Here is a 6,000-nt window from a genome sequence, read left to right as displayed (position 1 = left end):
GATTTTTGTCTTGATAGAGGACTGATGAGGAGGGTTTTTTTTGAGCCCAACATGTTTAGACTGCTGATCGACGGCGAAGCGATACACTATTTCACATTACCAGATCAGCTGATGACCAGTGTCCATGATCCTGAAAATTGGAGTTATGCTCTAGAGGGTTATGGAGAGACTGTCGAAGAGCCGAAATCGCCTCCCGCCGCTGAGTACACTCCTACACCTCTTACTCCCCAGATCACTGTTATGTCTAACAATTTGTCTCTGCAGCCACCTGACCTACAAACACAGATTTATGAGCTCCGTAAGGAGACTGCCCTGCTCAAGCAGGAAGTGGCAGACTTAGAGTTACAGATGCAGGTTTCTGATCTCACTCATGCCTCAGAGACCGATGCTCTACATCAGGCGATTGAAGAGCTTCGGAGGGAGATAGCTGAGTTTTGTGGATCAAGCCAGGAAAAGACGCCTACCACATGACTCATTCTACCCTGACAGCATTACCCTAGTATTTTATTTATCGCATTTCCAGACATATTTTACTTTACTGCAGCTTTTATATTTTCATGCACTCTGAATTTCTTATATATATACATATTATGCACTAATGTTAACTTTTTCTTTTTCTTTTGTTTCTTTAATTATTTTATTTTTTTGTCGTGCAAAGAAAAAAATATAAGACAAAAATATTTTCATTTTTGTCTTTACAAAAAATATGCAAGCCTCAAGCCTTGAAAAGAAGAAGAAAAACGCTATTCAGACCCCCCGGAAGACAAAGGTGCAAGAAAGCCCAAAAGGAGGATCCAAAACCACAAGGCCCAGGAATTGGCCTTGTGGCGGGCGCCATAGGCCCTGTGGCGGGCGCCACACCGTACCAACAACAAGTACGGGGCTGAATCCCCATTTCCACCATTTTCATCCCTTTCTTCACCAAAAACCCATTTTTCCAACCTTCCAAATCCTCCTTGAACCCCATTAAAGCTCCCTCATTTCCAAAATACCCACCATCCATAAAACATATCCAACATCCATTTCCATTTTCATCCATCAAAAAACCAAAAAAATCAAAACTTTATCATTCCCTCATAAACCACTTTTTCTACCATTTTCACTACCTAAGGAGCATTCAACAATGGAGTTCAACGGATTTCTTCTTCGTGATGGAAGACCGGGCGAAAGGCAACGGAAAATTATTCAGAGGCTTCAAAGTCGAGAAATTCTCTCGACTAGGTACGTCGACAATAACTGTCTGTATGCTTTGGGTATTTATCATAGTGTTTTTAATTTATTAGAATTTCTAGGCTTGCATAATATTTTCATTAATCAGGAATCTACCTATGAGCGACTGACAACTGAGTTTTTGAGTTCTTTAATATACACTGTCAGTCCTAACACTGCTAGCACTGTTGGTACTGTTATTTTTAGACTGTTCGGAATTGAGTATGAATTCAGTACCGACAATCTAGCAGGTTTGTTAGGAATCCCTCATAGGGAAGGTGCAATTTGTGAGGCACCTTTGGATGCGGAGTGGTCGGCCGAGGTATTTACCTTCTGGCAAAGGCTTTCAAGTTCTTCAATTAATTCTTTCGAAGGGATACTTGCGTCGACCATTCACAACCCGGCCATAAGAGTTTTTAGACTTCTTTTGGCATGTACTATTTTTGGCCGGGAAAGTCCAAACAAGGTAAATGCTCGTGAACTCCTATTTTTGCAAGGATGCCTCACTAGAACCCACATCAATCCGGTCCCGTTTATGCTTGCTCATATGACTTTATTTACTAACAAAACAGGACCGATTGTTTTTGGAGGGCTTGTTACGTATATTGCTCGGGCTCTTGGCCTGAACGATGAGATAGCTACACTTGAACCACTACCTCCTCGCACAATTAATTTAAAATTTCTGAAAGACATGAAATTGTGCCGAGCAAGGAGAGAAGGTGGTTATGAGTTGATGGTTCATGGGGTAGCTATCCCATCTGTTGCTTTACCATGCAGTAGACGTACTGATGTACGTGATGAAAGGAACTGGACCTATGATCTTAATGCTCCACGTGTTTTGGGTCCACTTCCTCCTAATATTCCCGATGGGGAGGCACATGACACTGATGATGAGTATGATCGGAGAGAGCAGTCTCCCATCCCTCACATGTCCCCCCATCGTCCTTCACAGTCACACACCGCACCATCTTCCTCTAACCCTGTTGCAGGTACTGCTCCTGGATTCCATGTCACCGAGGAGATGTGGCGTAATATGACAGCTAGAGAAGAAAGGCGTGATGGCCTTCTCTCTACTATTTCACAGCAGCTGACGGACAATATGAGCTTCATGCAACAATCGCGATTGGTTTCGGATCGTGCCTATAGCAACGTTTGCCGTACCTTGAACGATATCTCATTAGAGCAGAACCGTCAGAGAGAGTTCAACAGCCAACACTACCAGCTTGTCGAGGCCACTCAGGGTTCCATCTTAGGTAACCTTCGAGAGGTTCGGAGTGCTCAGGCTGCTTTATCAGCACGACTCGACCGGAGGGACCAGCATCGTAGTAGATCCCGTCGTTCCAGACCATCACATCAGGACGGCGAAGGCACCAGTGCCCCTCCTCAGTAGTCTTTTTCAGGTTACCCCCCTTATCTTATTTCGAAACATTGGGGACAATGTTCGATCTAAGTGTGGGAGGGGATTTTATTGCTTTCTGTCATTTCCCTTTTTAGTTAATTATTTCCTTTCAGTTATTTCCTTTCAGTAATTTAATTTTCTTAGATAATGCATGAGTCTGACGAGTCACCAGTATAGTGTCTTTTTAGTTCATCTTCATTTTTTCCCATTTCCTTAGCCTTACCAGAAAATTTTTAAAAAAAAAAAAAAAAAAAAAAGAAAATGATGTTGTTTCACATGTTTTTTGGGCTTTGGGACAGGTTTAGATTAGGATGTAGTGACCTAGGTCAACTTTTTGAAACATCAGAACCATTTTAGCACCATAGACCTCTTGAATATAGGAATCACTCCTAAACCCCACCACCTTGGCCTTCACTATCATTTTAAAAATTGTCCTAAGTAGTTTATCTTAGCAGTCAGCTCCGGCTTAAGCATGCTCTACGTAGGGGGCCGATGAACATAAGTGAATGATCCAGTGCTATTTAAAAAAAAAAAAAAAAAAAAAAAAAAGAGAAAAAAAAAAAATAAAAAAAAAAATAAAAAATTGCAAGTCACCTATTGTTAGTTGGTTCAGAGGTATCTGGCACTGAACTTGGTAGGGCGGATTACGATCCGATCCCCCGCAGCTACATTTAGGCGAAATAAAACAGGTTTACACATGCTTATGTGCCAGAAACCTTATGTTATGGATCAGAATCACTAACCGGTCACTCTACTATGAAGCATGTACAGATAACGGGCTTAATGTGATTGCGCCTGAATGAAAAGGACACAAAAAGATGAGAAGATAGGCCTAGGTATTGTGGGATGATATGGAGTGGTTAATATAGGATTGAAGTTTGTGTTTGTGTTACTATGGTACCCTTGGTTCACTTAGTTAGTATCTGTCACTGCATCCTGACTTGAACTTAGAATCCCTTTAGCCCAAAGACAAGTGTTGACACCATATTTTCTTAAGCTTTAATGTTTGCTTGAGGACAAGCAAAGGTTTAAGTGTGGGAGAATTTGATCACATTAAAATTCACCGTATTTCTGACTCCGATTTCGCATGCATTCTTAGCTTTTATTGTTGTTTTGCTTTGTTATTTCTTTGTTTTCTTATGTTTTCAGGTTTTTATAATAATCGGAGCTTGAATCGGGAAAAGGAGCGAAAAAGGAGTGAAAACGGGCGAAAACCTAGAAATTCAGCGTTTTGCACTTACGGCACCCACCGTGGCGGGCGCCATGGGGTTAGCCATGACGTGGCCACGTCTCAAGACCACTCCTCAACCGCCAAGACCCACGATCCCCACTCCATCATCCCCTGTAGGGACCATGGCGGGCGCCATAGGCCTGTGGCGGGCGCCACAAGGCCAAAATCAGTAACCTCCACTTTTTAGTGGAGGGGCGTCCCTGTCATTTCATGCTTTCAGTTTTTACTATAAATAGGACCTTAGATTTTCGTTTTTCTTCATCCAGAATTAGAATTCTCTAGGCATATATCAGTTATAAAGCAGTTGCCATTCCACATCGGGGTGCCTCTGCAATCGAGTGATCGAGTCTGTAATCTGTCTGTGGTTCGAGTTTTGGAGCACTCTGGAGGAAGTTAATCCTGCCGCCATTTTAATTCAAGTTCGTATTTTACTTTTATTTATTTCCTGCACTCGCACATTTACGTTGTTTATTTCCTGCACTCGCACTTTACTTTGTTTATTTCCTGCACTCGCACATTTACGTTGTTTATTTCCTGCACTCGCACATTTACGTTGTTTATTTCCTGCACTCGCACTTTACTTTGTTTATTATCCGCACTCGCTTTAAATTACTTTTATGAAAAACTATAAAAAGAATATTTACTTTATCATGTCTAACTAATTCTATAAAGGTTAGAATGTAAGGATCGTAATTAAACCAGTAATCAGTATAATTGTTCGTGGAAACACCTAAGGGCTATTTTATCTTTCAATTCAAGTAATTGTTTTTAACTATTTCAAAAACAGCCAAAAGCGCTTTGTCTAGTTTATTAGGAGATTTTAGATTAAAAAGAAAAGAGATTTTAAAACGATTTTCGGACGCGTTAGGAAGTTTAAACTCTGGTTCGTAAGAACCTCTTTTTGCTAAGAAGTCCAGGTTAAAATACTTTTCAACTTAGTTAAGATACTATATTTCTTAAAAATAGGTTTACTACTCTAACGCAGTACGCACCTTTTTATCCGTGACAATAGGAGGGGTTGATTAGAGAGTACAACTCGGTTCTGAATACGCGAAAGCGACAGTTCCTGTTAAATTAGTTCTTTTCAAAGGAGAAAACATTGCCCATAAGTAGTTCCACTAACAAGTACTGGATTATCATTGATTGCGTGAATTACATTCGAGCCTGTCTTTATTTATTATTTAAAATTATAATTTTATTTACCATTGCACCCTTATTAAAACCCTTAAAAATAGTTGCCTTAGATACACACCATAACAACAGGTTTGATAGATTGACACTTGGTCTCTGTGGATTCGATAATCTTTTATATTACTTTGACGTGATTCGTACACTTGCGAAAAACACGCATCAACTGCTCGCCTAGCGAGCAAACTATTTTGGGCCGCCTGTGGATTGGGCCTGTTGTGAGTGGGCTTTTGTCCATTTGATACCAGTGCCTTGCAGGACAAGTCAGAGGGTCTTGGAAAATGTTTGGTAATGCCAATGGGCAAATTTTGGGGTATGACAGCTGCCCCTGTTCAATATTCTCGAACCGAGAGAGTAGAATGGCATGTGCCGTTCGTGGTCTGGAGGTGAAAGATTATTGAACACTTAGAATGCCCCAAAAATTTGCACTTGTTCATTTGTCTTGACGGAGATGGGCTTAAAGATGCCATCTAAGATACTTGCTGAGGAGAATTCCAGATTGTGTCGTACGTTAGACGATATCTAGAAACATGGGTGTCACACCGGGTCATACATCAGACCGTATAGTGGGTCATCCATTATGCTGTTGACTTCGTTGGGGAGTCGGAGTATGCTATACTGCTGGGGATAAGGGATCAGAATGGATCGTACGTTAGACCGTGTCTGAATACCAGAGTGAACTGTTCATTAGGCAGATGACTTTGCTGGGGATGAAAGATCAGAATGTATCGTACGCTAGATCGTATCTGAGTTGCAGAATGAGCCGTACGTTAGGCTGAAGCTGCTGGAAAGGGAGTAGCCGTACGCTCGACTACCATTCAGGAATGTACCTGTCCGAAGGTAGCACCTGAGGAAGGGAGTAGCCGTATACTGAACTACCATTCAGGAATGTACCTGTCCGAAGGTAGCACCTGAGAAAGGGAGTAGCCGTATACTCGACTACCATTCAGGAATGTACCTGTCCGAAGGTAGC

This window comes from Lathyrus oleraceus, chromosome 4 (assembly GCF_024323335.1).
Source record: "Lathyrus oleraceus cultivar Zhongwan6 chromosome 4, CAAS_Psat_ZW6_1.0, whole genome shotgun sequence".
Lineage (NCBI taxonomy): Eukaryota > Viridiplantae > Streptophyta > Magnoliopsida > Fabales > Fabaceae > Lathyrus > Lathyrus oleraceus.
The sequence above is the reverse complement of the archived record's forward strand: the minus strand, read 5'-3'. Positions refer to the sequence as shown.